Raw genomic sequence first — 18,318 nt, forward strand, 5'->3', positions numbered from 1 at the left:
CTGGCACCTCAGAGGAGGGGGGCTTAATACTCGCCAACGCAACTTTCTTTATTTTTTGGCATTCTTATAGTGCTGCTTTTTTTTTTTTTTTTTTTTTTTTTAAATTCGCAGCACGAAAACTAGGATTCACATGTGTTTCACGTAACACTTTTTCAATACATTCATCTGGTCACAGTGTTTACCTCTACAGCAGGACCCGGCAATGCTTTTAATGGAATCGGCATTAAAAGCTGCCACGTCAGTGGAGAACTGCCCGAGTACTCTCGCTCTCATTTCAGACAAGGGGATTTGAATTGCCTTCTAGCCGCTCTCGCTCACGCCGGGCGCCGTGGCGTGTGTCTGTAATCCCAGCTACAGGGGCAGGTTGAGGCTGGCGGATCGCTTGAGCACGAAAGCTCTGTGCTGCAACTGGCTGTGCCGATCGGGAGTCCGCACTTAGCATGGCATCGACATGGCATTTCTGGGGGAGCTTGTGAATGCCAGGTCGTCTAAGGAGGGGTGAACCGGCCCAGGTCGGGAACGGAGCAGGTCAAAACCCCCGTGTCGCTCCAGTATTGGGACTGCTCCTGTGAGCGGACGTTGCAGTGCATCCTTTGCAAAACAACGAAACCCAGCCTCCTTTTTTTCTATTTAGTTTTTGAAGTACTGTATCACGCGTCGGCCGCCGGATAAAACCGGCAGCTGGCTCGTTGGTCTAGGGGTATGAGGTATATATACAGAATGATGCAAATATAACTGACTCTATTCACATTCCCATCGCGACATCATCTTAAACGCCTTAACTCTCAAATACCAATTTCCACTGCATGCAAACTTCAAGCCATCCTATTGATTTGATCAGGAGCAGTCTAAGAGTGTATTGTCTATTGCGTTGTAGGAGGACGCTTTGACTGAAATGTTGATAGTCGTAGGACATTATTATTTGTGCCTGGAAGCTCAAATTGAATGAAATGGACTTTGAAAGTTGTATTAAGTGCCTTGATGAAGGGGGCAAATGAAGAAGTGCAAATCCGGGAACAAGAAGATTGCAGGAATGGCCTGATGCTGGGAAGCTGGAAATTAACGTGACAGAGCAGAAGGAAGCAAGTTTTCTTCCAGGACAACCTTGTACTTGGCTTGATTCATGCCAAAGCTGCCCGATTCCAGCCTTGCTGAAGCACCCCCAGATCATCACCGATCCTCCACCACATTTCACAGTGGGTGCGAGACACTGTGGCTTGTAGGCCTCTCCAGGTCTCCGTCTAACCATTAGACGACCAGATGTTGGGCAAAGCTGAAAATTGGACTCATCTGGGGGTGCTTCAGCAAGGCTGGAATCGGGCAGATTTGTCTTTGTGAAGGACGCATGAATCAAGCCAAGTACAAGGTTGTCCTGGAAGAAAACTTGCTTCCTTCTGCTCTGACAATGTTCCCCAACTCTGAGGATTGGTTTGTCCAGCAGGACAGTGCTCCATGCCACACAGCCAGGTCAATCAAGGTGTGGACGGAGGACCACCAGATCAAGACCCTGTCATGGGCAGCCCAATCTCCAGACCTGAACCCCATTGAAAACCTCTGGAATGTGATCAAGAGGAAGATGGATGGTCACAAGCTATCAAACAAAGCCGAGCTGCTTGAATTTTTGCGCCAGGAGTGGCATAAAGCCACCCAACATCAATGTGAAAGACTGGTGGAGAGCATGCCAAGACGCATGAAAGCTGTGCTTGAAAATCAGGGTTATTCCACCAAGTATTGATTTCGGAACTCTTCCTAAGTTAAAACATTAGTATTGTGTTTTTTAAAAATGAATATGAACTTATTTTCTTTGCATTATTCGAGGTCTGACAACACTGCATCTTTTTTGTTATTTTGACCAGTTGTCATTTTCTGCAAATAAATGCTCTAAATGACAATATTTTTATTTGGAATTTGGGAGAAATGTTGTCAGTAGTTTATAGAATAAAACAAAAATGTTCATTTTACCCAAACACATACCTATAAATAGTAAAACCAGAGAAACTGATAATTATGCAGTGGTCTCTTTTTCCAGAGCTGTATATGCATCAGCACTGTGCTGTGGCTCGAGCTTATTTGACGACGCAGGCAATGCAAAAATGCCAAAACTTGCTTTTGCATTGTAGAACCTATTTAATTTAAATGCACGCTATGCCTTTAAGAACACAAGTGCCAATTGAGAACATACCGGCAGCTTGTTAAGTGTTAATTGTCTCCCCTTTGTACCAAACATATTTAAACCAAAGGAAATAGTAATGTATTACAGTGCCATTTTCTAATGTGATTAAGAAATGCAAAAAGCACCGTCCCTGGGTGGGCTTGAACCACCAACCTTTCGGTTAACAGCCGAACGCGCTAACCGATTGCACCTCAGAGACCAAACTGTTAAACTGCCAGAGCATACGGGAGACACTGCACAACGTGATCGAGGCAGCAGAAACATAAACTAATGTTAACAGAAAATAAATATAAAAAGAGAATTTCGACAAAAGCTGCCGGGAAGCTCTGCCGCTGCTGATTGCTTGTTTCTACGCGCTTTGAAAAGGGAGTCTCATCTTCCAGAATATCACTTACAATGTGGGCCATCAAAAATAAAAAATAAAGTTTCTAAAGAAGATGATTTCAGCAACCTAAAACACCACAAGAACACTTGTCATGTGACACTTTCTATATTGGCTTGCTAGCTTGCAATTGGCTGCTGGTCCGCGGCGGTGCGGCACTGAGCGCTGGTTTATCATGTTACAGGTGTTATACACTGAGTGCTGGTTTAACATGTTACAGGTGTTATACAATGAGCGCTGGTTTATCATGTTACAAGTGTTATACACTGAGCGCTGGTTTATCATGTTACAGGTGTTATACACTGTGCGCTGGTTTAACATGTTACAGGTGTTATACACTGAGCGCTGGTTTACATGTTACAGGTGTTATACACTGAGCGCTGGTTTAACATGTTACAGGTGTTATACACTGAGCGCTGGTTTATCATGTTACAGGTGTTATACACTGAGCTTAGGTTTATCATGTTACAGGTGTTATACACTGAGCGCTGGTTTATCATGTTACTAGTGTTATACACTGAGCGCTGGTTTATCATGTTACAGGTGTGATACACTGAGCACTGGTTTATCATGTTACAGGTGTTACACACCAGCTCCAGTAGGCACTGAGCGCTTTTCACCTCCAGCGACAGTGTGTCACTGACGCTGGCATGCGTATCGGGTGCATAATGACGTTTTTATTAATGCCACTTTCTTACGGACAGTAGTCAGGGTGATGATACAAGACCAGAGCCAATAAACCTGTTATTTTCTTGTCCTTTCACTACCATATTCTATTGTGCTTGTTCAGAATACGCGTGAATCCTGAAAACATCTTGTTAATATTTAAACAGCCAGCAGCCACTTTATTGATCACTCTGTGGATTAACCGCTATTGGAATACAGATGCTTGTGTTAAAGATGTTAATAGACTTTCAATGTACACGTTTTAGAGCTAAGCGTTTGTTGAGGCAGTTCCAGTGTTTGCCTTTTGGACTTACTCTGGAAGATATACAAAAAAAAAAAAAAAAAACATTTGTTGAGAACCGCATTTGGGAGAAAACTTAACAGTTTTGAAACGCATTAGTAAAGGCATCTATTATGGTGTTTCCGAGCTATTGAACGTTTCGCTTGTTAGGGCGGGCGAGTCTGTTACAAAGAATTGCCACACTTTATGTATCTCCATAATGCGTTGGGACTAAATACGCCGATGCATTAAAACTACTTGGAGAATGCGGGCATCGATCCCGCTACTTCTCGCATGCTAAGCGAGCGCTCTACCATTTGAGCTTATTCCCATCGTGATGTGCTGGCGATTCTCATGGGCCGATGTGTTCACCAGTTACACCACAGAAGTGCTATGGTTTGAGAGAAGAGCACAGGCTTAAATTTAAAATGTCTCCTCTGCTTTTACAATGGCTTAATAATAATAATAATAATAATAATAATAATAATAATAATAATAATAATAATTGATAGCTCTGACAGGACATCAGCACAGCCAGACTATATGGGGGAGTGGGATATAAATGTGCAGGATATAAATCTCGCTTTGCTAATCACTCCCGTATGCGGTGGCTGTTTAACAGTTTGGTCTCTGTGGCGCAATCGGTTAGCGCGTTCGGTTGTTAACCGGAAGGTTGGTGGTTCAAGCCCACCCAGGGATGGTGCTTTTTGCATTTCTTAATCACATTAGAAAATGGCACTGTAATACATTACTATTACCTTTGGTTTAAATATGTTTGGTACAAAGGGGAGACAATTAACACTTAACAAGCTGCCGGTATGTTCTCAATTGGCACTTGTGTTCTTAAAGGCATAGCATGCATTTAAATTAAATAGGTTCTACAATGCAAAAGCACGTTTTTGCATTTTTGCATTGCCTGCCTCGTCAAACATGCTTGAGCCACAGCACAGTGCTGATGCATATACAGCTCTGGAAAAAATTAAGAGACCACTGCATAATTATCAGTTTCTCTGGTTTTACTATTTATAGGTATGTGTTTGGGTAAAATGAACATTTTTGTTTTATTCTATAAACTACTGACAACATTTCTCCCAAATTCCAAATAAAAATATTGTCATTTAGAGCATTTATTTGCAGAAAATGACAACTGGTCAAAATAACAAAAACGATGCAGTGTTGTCAGACCTCGAATAATGCAAAGAAAATAAGTTCATATTCATTTTTAAAAAACACAATACTAATGTTTTAACTTAGGAAGAGTTCCGAAATCAATACTTGGTGGAATAACCCTGATTTTCAAGCACAGCTTTCATGCGTCTTGGCATGCTCTCCACCAGTCTTTCACATTGATGTTGGGTGGCTTTATGCCACTCTTGGCGCAAAAATTCAAGCAGCTCGGCTTTGTTTGATAGCTTGTGACCATCCATCTTCCTCTTGATCACATTCCAGAGGTTTTCAATTGGGTTCAGGTCTGGAGATTGGGCTGCCCATGACAGGGTCTTGATCTGGTGGTCCTCCATCCACACCTTGATTGACCTGGCTGTGTGGCATGGAGCACTGTCCTGCTGGAAAAACCAATCCTCAGAGTTGGGGAACATTGTCAGAGCAGAAGGAAGCAAGTTTTCTTCCAGGACAACCTTGTGTCACGGGTGACCTCGAACCAGTTATTATGTGTAGTAAGAAATTGGATTCCTTTGCATGGAGAATTTCAGTGGCTAGAGTTCACTGCTCCTCGATTGATTCAGATTCAGTTGTATTAAGTCTGCCCACTAATAATGTAGAGCAAAATAGGTATTGTGGTGTTTGCAGAGCCGACCCGAGCTGAACCCAAGACAGAAGTGGAGTCCTGCTGGGAACGAGCTGAAACATTGGACATGGACTAGATGATTTAAAAATGAAATGTATTAATGAGATGATATGTGCTGTAACCATTTGTAATGTTTGAATAATCTTTAGTCTGTAACAAATACTGTAAAGTGCTCTCTCTGTAAGACCGTATAACAGAATCTGGTACAACTTGATACACTGGCCGGCCTTGAGCAGTCTCTTATCAAGATAGGCACAGCTCCAGAATTGAGGGCTGGAATTTTTAATATTTTTTCAGCTTAAATACAGAATAATGCTATACTAATAAATACATGTTAAAATGTTTGCTTTAAATAGTATAGATTGTTGTGGTAACATATAATCATAGGTAGTGATAATTATTGTTAGTATGAAATACTATGAACAATTTGTATGTATAAGATCATATGATTCACTTTGCTTAATATGATAGCATACCTGAAGCTGTTTTCTATCAAGATGAGCATAGTTGAAAACTGAGTCCTAATTCAATGAAAAGAATTACTGTGTGCTTACATTCAAGAATTATAACTTCTGAATATAAAGGGAAAATGAGTTAGAAGTATTCTTAAGGGAAAGAGAAAACAGAAAAGGATTAAAAGACCTCGCTTTGAGTAGGTTTCTGCTTGTAATTCAGTTTTAAAATAAGTAGGTGAGTAAGAACAACCTAGAGTAAAAGCAGACTATAACTTAAGAAAAATAAGCATTGTCAGAAGATACACCACAAATAGAGAGCAGAAAAATTGAATAAAATCCTATTGTAATATTGCTGATATACTGCTGCTAGCAGAAAGAAATAAGGTTAGCAGCCATATGCTATAAGAAGTAACGTACAAGTTTGACTTTGAAGTTAAAAGATGCAGCATAAAGAAAAGTTGTGGTAGAACATACAAAATAAAAGGATTGAATAAATAATGAAGAATAAACTATGTGACCTGTCTTCTTGAACTCTCTATCAGCCTGACCTTGGAGAGATTAATATTAGCTGCAGTCCTTCTCTTTTGTTCACGCTACTCTTCCTTATAATAGGAGGTAAGCATATTAATGGTATTATTGTATCTCACATTTATTGGTTATATTGCTAATAGGTTTTGAAACTATGTTTTGGTATTGAGGGTGTTATATTGAATGTGCTAAAACATAGCAGTTGGTGCTTGTAGGCTTTGTGCTTAACCAGCCTGAGGGCTGCACTGAATACATCTAATTGTATTATGTTATTGAAGTATTAAATGCTGAAGCTTGTAATAAACTTAGGATTGCTAATTATTGTTACATGTTTTCGGGTTTTGGTAGTATGCGCAAACTACTAAACCAATATTAAGGAGCGCTGATGTTGCTCTGATTCATAAAACTTTGAATAAATGAGTCTGAGTGATTTTCTTGATTAAATAAAAAGGTTTTAAGGACACACCGCTCGTCCAGTGCTCGAACATAAACCACTAGGAGTTTTAAACTTCTCTGTCCTCCTTAACGTCTCACCTGAGTTAAGAGTGTGTGCAGAGCGAATAATATAATAAAAGAGAACGTGAAAAGTGAAAATGTGACACTTGTACTTGGCTTGAATCATGCGTCCTTCACAAAGACAAATCTGCCCGATTCCAGCCTTGCTGAAGCACCCCAAGATGAGTCCAATTTTCAGCTTTGCCAAACACCTGGTCGTCTAATAGTTAGACGGAGACCTGGAGAGGCCTACAAGCCACAGTGTCTCGCACCCACTGTGAAATGTGGTGGAGGATCGGTGATGAACTGGGGGTGCTTCAGCAAGGCTGGAATCGGGCAGCTTTGGCATGAATCAAGCCAAGTACAAGGTTGTCCTGGAAGAAAACTAGCTTCCTTCTGCTCTGTCACGTTAATTTCCAGCTTCCCAGCATCAGGCCATTCCTGCAACCTTCTTGTTCCCGGATTTGCACTTCTTCATTTGCCCCCTTCATCAAGGCATTTAATACAACTTTCAAAGACAATTTAATTCAATTTGAGCTTCCAGGCACAAATAAAAATGTCCTACGATTATCAACATTTCAGTCAAATCGTCCTCCCACAATGCAATAGACAATACACTCTTAGACTGCTCCTGATCAAATCAATAGGATGGCTTGAAGTTTGCATGCAGTGGAAATTGGTATTTGAGAGTTAAGGCGTTTAAGATGATGTCGCGATGGGAATGTGAATAGAGTCAGTTATATTTGCATCATTCTGTATATATACCCCATACCCCTAGACCAACGAGCCAGCTGCCGGTTTTATCCGGCGGCCGACACGTGATACAGTACTTCAAAAAATAAATAGAAAAAAAGGAGGCTGGGTTTCGTTGTTTTGCAAAGGAGGCACTGCAACGTCCGCTCACAGGAGCAGTCCCACTACTGCTGCGACACGGGGGTTTTGACCTGCTCCGTTCACGACCAGGGGCGGTTCACCCCTCCTTAGACGACCTGGCATTCACGAGCTCCCCCAGAAACGCCGTGTTAAGTGCGGACTCCCGATCGGCACAAACAGATTTTTTTTTATATATTTTTCAGCAATTGAAGAGTTTCTGTTAATTGAGAATAAATATAAATGGCTTGAAGTTTGCTTTAATTTGTAACGTGTTTGTAATGAAATGTGTTTTTTTACCAATCATTGTTCGTATACTAGCTACTGATGCATGTCCAGGAGGTTGCTCTTCCGCTTCCCATATGGTCTAGCGGTTAGGATTCCTGGTTTTCACCCAGGCGGCCCGGGTTCGACTCCCAGTATGTTATTGTCATTTTGTTACAGAACTGTGGTCATGTGTAATGTGTTTTCATTATAATAATAAAGCTAGTTACTTGAAATGTATATATATATATATATATATATATATATATACACACACAGAATGATGCAATGTATTTGACTCTATTCACATCACCTCACATTTCACTGGTTGCCTACGAGGGCTTGAGAGGGGTGACGTAAAAGTGAGAGAAAGAGCAGTTTAGACACATAACATACAACAATCTGACACTCGCTCCCGACGGGTCAGGCAGCATCCTCTCGCTCCCGGGCGTTTAATAGAGCAAAACTCTGTCTTTCCAAAGAATTGTGTGGTTTGGTCTCCGAATGGAGGCGTGGGCTGAGGGCTGATTGCACAATGGTTAAACGAGGACTGCAGTCTTTGTTGAGTCTGCAAAGCTGTTGCTGTGACACGCCTTGTAATATGGAATATATTGAAACCGAATTGTCTGCTTGTGTAACACCTAGCCAATAAGGAGTAATTAAAACGTCACGCGAGCCTTGGTGGTTCAGTGGTAGAAATCTCGCCTGCCACGCGGGAGGCCCGGGTTCGATTCACGGCGAATGCAACCTTCTTTTTCTTTTTTACTTTATGTATACAATTACAGCAGCACGCACCTGCCTTCAATCAGTAAAAAAAAAATCTCCCCGTCGGGGAATTGAACCCCGGTCTCCCGCGTGACAGGCGGGGATACTGACCACTATACTAACGAGGAAGGCACACGCTACATGCCAATACGGCAACGCATTTAGTTGCAAAGCGTCTAAGTCAAAACTGCCTGCTGAGCTTAATGTCGGTTTACGGATCGAAAACAGTATAGTACAAAAACAAAAAAAATCGGGATCATCCGGGATTTGAACCCAGGACCTCTCGCACCCAAAGCGAGAATCATACCCCTAGACCAACGAGCCAGCTGCCGGTTTTATCTGGCGGCCGACGCGTGATACAGTCTCTGGCAGCAAAATAAGTGCAGCATGACAAGGGTCCCGTTTTTTAAATTCGCAGCACGAAAACTAGGATTCACATGTGTTTGACGTAACACTTTTTCAATTCATTCATCTGGTCACAGTGTTTTACCGCTACAGCAGGACCCGGCAATGCTTTTAATGGAATCGGCATTAAAAGCTGCCACGTCAGTGGAGAACTGCCCGAGTACTCTCGCTCTCATTTCAGACAAGGGGATTTGAATTGCCTTCTAGCCGTTCTCGCTCACGCCGGGTGCCGTGTCATGTGTCTGTAATCCCAGCTACAGGGGCAGGTTGAGGCAGGCGGATCGCTTGAGCATGGAAGCTCTGTGCTGCAACTGGCTGTGCCGATCGGGAGTCCGCACTTAGCACGGCATCGACATGGCGTTTCTGGGGGAGCTCGTGAATGCCAGGTCGTCTAAGGAGGGGTGAACCGGCCCAGGTCGGGAACGGAGCAGGTCAAAACCCTCGTGTCGCAGCAGTAGTAGGACTGCTCCTGTGAGCAGACGTTGCAGTGCATCCTTTGCAAAACAACGAAACCCAGCCTCCTTTTTTTCTATTTATTTTTTGAAGTACTGTATCACGCGTCGGCCGCCGGATAAAACCGGCAGCTGGCTCGTTGGTCTAGGGGTATGGGGTATATATACAGAATGATGCAAATATAACTGACTCTATTCACATTCCCATCGCGACATCATCTTAAACGCCTTATCTCTCAAATACCAATTTCCACTGCATGCAAACTTCAAGCCATCCTATTGATTTGATCAGGAGCAGTCTAAGAGTGTATTGTCTATTGTGTTGTGGGAGGACGCTTTGACTGAAATGTTGATAATCGTAGGACATTATTATTTGTGCCTGGAAGCTCAAATTGAATGAAATGGACTTTGAAAGTTGTATTAAGTGCCTTGATGAAGGGGGCAAATGAAGAAGTGCAAATCCGGGAACAAGAAGGTTGCAGGAATGGCCTGATGCTGGGAAGCTGGAAATTAACGTGACAGAGCAGAAGGAAGCAAGTTTTCTTCCAGGACAACCTTGTACTTGGCTTGATTCATGCCAAAGCTGCCCGATTCCAGCCTTGCTGAAGCACCCCCAGATCATCACCGATCCTCCACCACATTTCACAGTGGGTGCGAGACACTGTGGCTTGTAGGCCTCTCCAGGTCTCCGTCTAACCATTAGACGACCAGGTGTTGGGAAAAGCTGAAAATTGGACTCATCTGGGGGTGCTTCAGCAAGTCTGGAATCGGGCAGATTTGTCTTTGTGAAGGACGCATGAATCAAGCCAAGTACAAGGTTGTCCTTGAAGAAAACTTGCTTCCTTCTGCTCTGACAATGTTCCCCAACTCTGAGGATTGGTTTGTCCAGCAGGACAGTGCTCCATGCCACACAGCCAGGTCAATCAAGGTGTGGATGGAGGACCACCAGATCAAGACCCTGTCATGGGCAGCCCAATCTCCAGACCTGAACCCCATTGAAAACCTCTGGAATGTGATCAAGAGGAAGATGGATGGTCACAAGCTATCAAACAAAGCCACCCAACATCAATGTGAAAGACTGGTGGAGAGCATGCCAAGACACATGAAAGCTGTGCTTGAAAATCAGGGTTATTCCACCAAGTATTGATTTCTGAACTCTTCCTAAGTTAAAACATTAGTATTGTGTTTTTTTAAAAATGAATATGAACTTATTTTCTTTGCATTATTCGAGGTCTGACAACACTGCATCTTTTTTGTTATTTTGACCAGTTGTCATTTTCTGCAAATAAATGCTCTAAATGACAATATTTTTATTTGGAATTTGGGAGAAATGTTGTCAGTAGTTTATAGAATAATACAAAAATGTTCATTTTACCCAAACACATACCTATAAATAGTAAAACCAGAGAAACTGATAATTATGCAGTGGTCTCTTAATTTTTTCCAGAGCTGTATATGCATCAGCACTGTGCTGTGGCTCGAGCTTGTTTGACGAGGCAGGCAAAGCAAAAATGCCAAAACTTGCTTTTGCATTGTAGAACCTATTTAATTTAAATGCACGCTATGCCTTTAAGAACACAAGTGCCAATTGAGAACATACCGGCAGCTTGTTAAGTGTTAATTGTCTCCCCTTTGTACCAAACATATTTAAACCAAAGGAAATAGTAATGTATTACAGTGCCATTTTCTAATGTGATTAAGAAATGCAAAAAGCACCGTCCGTGGGTGGGCTTGAACCACCAACCTTTCGGTTAACAGCCGAACGCGCTAACCGATTGCGCCACAGAGAACCAACTGTTAATCCGCCAGCATATACGGGAGATACTGCACAACGTGATCGAGGGAGCAGAAACATAAACTAATGTTAACAGAAAATAAATATAAAAAGAGAATTTCGACAAAAGCTGCTGGGAAGCACTGCCGCTGCTGATTGCTTGTTTCTGCGCGCTTTGAAAAGGGAGTCTCGTCTTCCAGAATATCACTTACAATGTGGGCCATCAAAAATAAAAAATAAAGTTTCTAAAGAAGATGATTTCAGCAAGCTAAAACACCACACGAACACTTGTCATGTGACAGTTTCTATATTGGCTTGCTAGCTTGCAATTGGCTGCTGGTCCGCGGCGGTGCGGCACTGAGCGCTGGTTTATCATGTTACAGGTGTTATACACTGAGCGCTGGTTTATCATGTTACAGGTTTTACACACCAGTGCCAGTAGGCACTGAGCGCTTTTCACCTCCAGCGACAGTGTGTCACTGATGCTGGCATGCGTATCGGGTGCATAATGACATTTTTATTAATGCCACTTTCTTACGGACAGTAGTCAGAGTGATGATACAAGACCAGAGCCAATAAACCTGTTATTTTCTTGTCCTTTCACTACCATATTCTATTGTGCTTGTTCAGAATACGCGTGAATCCTGAAAACATCTTGTTAATATTTAAACAACGCCAGCAGCCACTTTATTGATCACTCTGTGGATTAACCGCTATTGGAATACAGATGCTTGTGTTAAAGATGTTAATAGACTTTCAATGTACACGTTTTAGAGCTAAGCGTTTGTTGAGGCAGTTGAAGCGCTGCACTTTCAGGCAGCCAGTTCCAGTGTTTGCCTTTTGGACTTACTCTGGAAGGAATACAAAAAAAAAAAAACATTTGTTGAGAACTGCATTTGGGAGAAAACTTAACAGTTTCGAAACGCATTAGTAAAGGCATCGGATTCTATTATGGTGTTTCCGAGCTGTTGAACGTTTCGCTTGTTAGGGCGGGCGAGTCTGTTACAAAGAATTGCCACACTGTATGTATCTCCATAATGCGTTGGGACTAAATACGCCGATACATTAAAACTACTTGGAGAATGCGGGCATCGATCCTGCTACTTCTCACATGCTAAGCGAGCGCTCGGAAAGATTGTTTCAAGGAAATCAACAGCTGATACCAACTCTTGTCAGCACTCAATACTATTTTAATTTCCATTTTAAATCAGACTAAAATAGTGTTCCTAACACAGATTGCATTTTTGTTGTGAACAGACTAGTTGTTGAAGACACTGAAAATGCAATATTAATATTATTGGCAGACCGTCGCCCCAACTGGCAATATCTTCGTAGCACAACAGAGACTTCATATGATACAATGACTGTGCAATAATGAGGTGTTACATTAACAATACAAACTAACTTGAGACATCCAAGCCGTTAAAGCAGACCTTAAGTTTGTCGTGTGATACAAAAGCAAGTTTTGGCATTTTTGCATTGCCTGCCTCGTCAAACAAGCTCGAGCCACAGCACACAGCGCTGCTGCATCGGGACACAGAGGTGGATTTTAAAGCGACTGAATCAACGAGCTGAGACTACTTTTTGAAGAAATTGAAAACATACCTCTCGTCGAAATATTTGCTATTTAGTTAATTAATTTATTTTTTGAATTTGCAATTGGCAGACTACATTGCCGAGACAATCTGAATTGCTCGTATCAAGCTGTGATGGAGCCTATGAGAATCGCTAGCATAAATCAAGGGGAATTAGCTCAAATGGTAGAGCGCTCGCTTAGCATGCGAGAAGTAGCGGGATTGATGCCCGCATTCTCCAAATTATTTTAATGTATCTGTTTATTTAGTCCCAACGCATTATGGAGATAAATACAAAGTGTGGCAATTCTTTGTAACAGATTCGCCCGCCCTACATGTGTATTTTAAAGCAGTGTCTCCTAATTTGTAATATTCCCCAGACTGAAAAACTGCAGTGCGCCCTCCATCGTATGCCTTCCGAGAAGCACAAACAGATTTTTTTAAAAATATTTTTTAGCAATGGAAGAGTTTCTGTTAATTGAGAATAAATATAAATGGCTTGAAGTTTGCTTTAATTTGTAACGTGTTTGTAATGAAATATGTGGTTTTTTACCAATCATTGTTCTGTATACTAGCTACTGATGCATGTCCAGGAGGTTGCTCCTCCGCTTCCCATATGGTCTAGCGGTTAGGATTCCTGGTTTTCACCCAGGCGGCCCGGGTTCGACTCCCGGTATGGGAACGTCTTTGTTATTGTCATTTTGTTACAGAACTGTGGTCATGTGTAATGTGTTTTCATTATAATAATAAAGCTATTTACTTGAAATGTATATATATATCATGGGGCAAGTTCAGCATGGAAGAGGGGGTCTTGGTTTCAGTTCAACTCCTCCTACATGGCACAAGGCGGCCCCAGCTCAAAGAAGGAAGCTGGTAGTCAACGAGGTGCAAAAGCAGGAGGAGAGGATGAGGTGTATAAAGGCCATTTCCCAGGCCAAACAGGGAGAATGGATGAGATGGGAGAGTGTGGAACAACAATAGATTGCGGATGCAACCCCGGTTCCCTGAAAGAGAAAATAACCATCAACATGAGATATTGCCGTCAGGCAGCACCGGTAGGCTGAGCTTTTATAGCAAAGCTGCCGATAGGCCCCCACGCCAGCTGCAGTGTAAGCCCGCCCCCCTGGGAGCTTACTTAACTGCGCGCGTTGGGATGCACTTCCTCTTTTGCTCTTCAGGCCGTGAAGGCTACCGGAGCGACCTCGCAGCTTGATGGTTATTTTCTCTTTCAGGGAACCGGGGTTGCATCCGCAACCTATCGTTCCCTTTCAAGTCGAAAATAACCATCAACATGGGATACAGTGTACCCTAGCTGTCGCGAGGGAGGATTCTCGGCAGTAGGACAGACTTACGTCATAACGCAACTGCGTAGGCAGTACATCTAGGCATATGCGGAGCTGCGCCTCAGCATCTATGCTCGTAATGACACCTGTCTTAAAGGTGGAACAGTCAACACCATGCTATCTACCACTCTATACGTCCGCATCCTGAGGCGTCGTAGAGTGTAAAACAGATGCTCCAAACAGTGGAGCAGAGGAATCCAGTACATTTAACCTGTAAAACCTCATGAAAGTATGCAGCGTAGCCCAACTGGCTGCCGCGCAAATATCAGACACCGGCACCCCTCGAAAGAGGGCCCCGGATGTCGCCATACCCCTGGTAGAATGCGCCTTCAACTGCCCTGGTGGTGGAAGGCCTGCAGATTCATACGCTAATTTAATAGCATCCACTATCCAGTGGGAAAGGCGCTGTTTAGACAGCGGCTGACCCAAAGATCTAGAACCATGGCATATGAACAACTGTTCTGTCTGCCTCACAGTCTTTGTACGGTCAATATAACACCTCAATGCCCTCACGGGGCAGAGCATGTGTAACCGCTCTTCCTCTGGGGAAGAAAAAGGAGGAGGATGGAACGCCATCAACTCGACTGACTGGTTCATGTGGAACGGGGATATAACCTTTGGTAAAAAGGCCGGATTAGGGCGCATGGAGACCTTAGAACCGTCTCCTGCAAAACGAGTACAAGAAGGATGCACTGAAAGTGCATGTAACTCGCTCACGCGTTTTGCTGATACCACAGCCAGCAAAAATGCAGTCTTAATAGATATGAGCTTCATATCCACGCTGTGGAGAGGCTCAAACGGTGCCTTGGTAAGGGCTTCTAGCACCACATCAAGGCTCCACGACGGTAAACTGGTCGTTCTTGGAGGCCGCAAGCGTCTTGCGCCTTTCAGAAACTGAGATGCCAAAAAATGGCAACCAGGTGATAAACCGTCAATGCGTACATGACAAGCCGAAATGGCGGCTAAATACACTTTAAGTGTAGAAGGAGATTTCCCTTCATCCAGCAGTTTCTGCAGAAACTGCAATATTACTGCCATAGGACAGGAGACTGGGTCGTGGCTCTCAGCCAGACACCAACTCTGAAACAACTGCCACTTATACGCATACTGCGACCTAGTAGAGGGCACTCTCGCACTCTGGATGGTCGATATAACTGCAGTCGAAAGCCCTAAGGCTGACAGGCGCTCCCGCTCAGGGGCCAAGCCCATAACTTCAACATCCATCTCTCCAACCCCAGCCACTCTGCTGGATTCCTCCCTCTCCTTCACTCCTTCGACTTCTGTCTCTCTCCGTCCCCTCCTACCCACAAAGCTGGCCGTCAACTGGACCTCACCTTCTCCAGGGCCTGCTGCCCCTCCAACCTCTCTGTCACCCCCCTGGACCTCTCTGATCACTATTTCATCTCTTTTTCTCTGTCTCTCCCCCCTCTCCCTGCTCCTCCTACCCCCACTGTCACCTCTCGCCGTAACCTCTGCTCTCTCTCCCCCTCTGTCCTTGCCTCCTCTGCTCTCTCTCACCTCCCTCCTATCGACTCCTTTTCACAACTCTCCGTAGACTCTGCTACCTCCACCCTCTTCTCCTCACTCACCTCCTCCCTCGACTCCCTCTGTCCCCTCACCTCCCGTCCTGCTCGCCCCTCCCCTCCCCATCCCTGGCTCTCCTCTGTGCTCCGCTCGGCAAGAATCACACTGCGATCTGCTGAAAAGAAATGGAAGAGAACCAAACTCCCTGCTGCCCTAGACCTTTACCGCACTCTTCTCTCCTCCTTCTCCTCTACTCTCTCCTCTGCTAAATGTGCTTATTTCCAATCTGTAATCCAAGCCTCCACTAACAACCCACGTAAACTATTCTCTACCTTCTCCTCCCTCCTAAACCCTCCCCCTCCTCCTCCCTCCTCTATCTCCCCTGACAACTTTGCCTCCTTCTTCTCTTCTGAAATCTCAGATATCCGCAAACTCTTTAACACCTCTCCCTCCCCCGCACCCCCTCCTGCTCCAACCCCTACACCCACTACATCCCCTACTAACTCGCCCTCCCTCTCCACCTTCTTGCCCCTCTCAGACTCTGACCTCTCCTCCCTGCTCCTCCCGGCATCTTCCCCTCTGCCTTCAAAAAAGCCTCTATCACTCCCCTCCTCAAAAAACCTACCCTCGACCCCACCTCCCTCCAGAGCTACCGTCCTGTCTCCCTCCTACCCTTCCTCTCCAAAACCCTCGAGCGGACTGTACACCGCCAGCTCTCTGCTTTCTTGTCCAACCACTCTCTGCTTGACCCTCTCCAATCTGGCTTCCGCTCTGCTCACTCCACTGAAACCGCCCTTCTGTCTGTCACCAACTCACTTAAGTGTGCCCGAGCTGCCTCTCTCTCCTCTGTCCTAATTCTCCTCGACCTCTCTGCTGCCTTTGACACTGTTGATCACTCTATTCTACTATCATCTCTTGCTGACCTGGGGATCTCTGGCACTGCTCTGGCCTGGTTCTCCTCCTACCTCTCCAACCGCACTTACCAGGTAACCTGGCGTGGAGCAACCTCCACACCTCACCCTCTCTTAACTGGAGTCCCCCAAGGGTCAGTCTTGGGTCCTCTCCTGTTCTCTCTCTACACCCGCTCCCTGGGCCCCCTCATCGCATCCTATGGTTTCTCATACCATTTCTATGCTGATGATGCTCAGATTTTCCTCTCCATCCCCACCTCTGACTCCACCATCTCCTCCCGTATCTCTACCTGTCTGTCTGCTATTTCCTCCTGGATGCACTCGCATCACCTCAAACTCAACCTCTCTAAATCTGACCTCCTTTTCTTTCCCTCCTCCTCCCCCTCCTCTGATCTCTCTATCTCTGTTCCTCTGGAATCTACCACACTCTCTCCCTCTTCCTCAGCTAAGAACCTTGGAGTCACCCTGGACCCCTGCCTCTCTTATTCCCAGCACATCTCCACTCTGGCACGCACTTGCAGATTCTTCCTGAGCAACATCCGAAGAATCCGACCCTTCCTCACCAACTATGCTACCCAGCTCCTGGTCTAGGCCCTGGTACTCTCCCGCCTAGACTACTGCAACTCCCTCCTGGCTGGCCTCCCTGCGTCCGCCACCCGTCCGCTCCAGCTCATCCAGAACTCTGCTGCTCGCCTGGTGTTCTCTCTACCTCGCTTCGCCCACGCTACTCCACTACTCCGCTCGCTCCACTGGCTCCCGATCACCGCTCGCATCCAGTTCAAGACTCTTGTACTAGCCTACAGATGCCTTGATCAGACTGCACCCAGCTACCTCCAGACCCTCATCTCTCCCTACACCCACACTCGACCTCTCCGCTCCGCCTGCACTAGAAGACTGGCTCTACCTCCGCTACGCTCCCCTGCCTCCCGAGCCCGCTCCTTCTCCACCCTTGCTCCGCAGTGGTGGAACGACCTTCCTACAGATGTCAGGACTGCCCAGTCCCTGACCACATTCCGGCGCCTCCTTAAGACTCACCTCTTCAAACAGCACCTGTAGAACTCCTCTGTTGTATCCTGGGACACTATCACCCTTCATTTAAATATGCTTTATTTTGCTCTTATCTGCCCCCTATTTTACTGCATTTAATCCTGTACCTCAGAATATTGTAATCTGCCAAGTGTTTAATCTGTAGTATTTTGTACTTAATCATATCCTGATGTAACTATCACTATTTAATCATATCCTGATGTAACTTTCACTATTATCTGCTGTATTATTGAATTGTGGTTTGTCACACTTGAGAATTATTGTATTTCTTGTTCTTATTGTATGACTTATATTGTAACACTTGAATGTATTTGTATTTGCTTGCAATTGTAAGTCGCCCTGGATAAGGGCGTCTGCTAAGAAATAAATAATAATAATAATAATAATAATAATAATAATAATAATATATATATATATATATATATATATATATATATATATATATATATATATATATATATATATATATAGTATTTTCGTTTTATTTAACAGCTACAGATGCACATTTGTGGAAGGGATATTATTAGAACGCAAGTGGCGAATTTTTTGAAGGTTACATTTATGTTTGTACTTTGCTATTTATTCATGTATTTGTACTTTTAA

General features: G+C 44.1%; 3 non-coding genes across 3 annotated transcripts; 1 reads left to right on the forward strand and 2 right to left on the reverse strand.

The window, feature by feature from the left end:
• Positions 1-8,741: 8,741 nt before the first annotated feature.
• On the reverse strand, positions 8,742-8,813 carry trnad-guc (transfer RNA aspartic acid (anticodon GUC)). The gene has a single exon. It is a non-coding gene; the product is annotated as a tRNA-Asp (tRNA).
• Positions 8,814-8,937: 124 nt separating this feature from the next.
• Positions 8,938-9,009, reverse strand: trnap-ugg (transfer RNA proline (anticodon UGG)). The gene has a single exon. It is a non-coding gene; the product is annotated as a tRNA-Pro (tRNA).
• Positions 9,010-13,500: 4,491 nt separating this feature from the next.
• trnae-uuc (transfer RNA glutamic acid (anticodon UUC)) lies at positions 13,501-13,572 on the forward strand. The gene has a single exon. It is a non-coding gene; the product is annotated as a tRNA-Glu (tRNA).
• The last annotated feature ends 4,746 nt before the right edge of the window (positions 13,573-18,318 follow it).

This window comes from Acipenser ruthenus, chromosome 55 (assembly GCF_902713425.1).
Source record: "Acipenser ruthenus chromosome 55, fAciRut3.2 maternal haplotype, whole genome shotgun sequence".
Lineage (NCBI taxonomy): Eukaryota > Metazoa > Chordata > Actinopteri > Acipenseriformes > Acipenseridae > Acipenser > Acipenser ruthenus.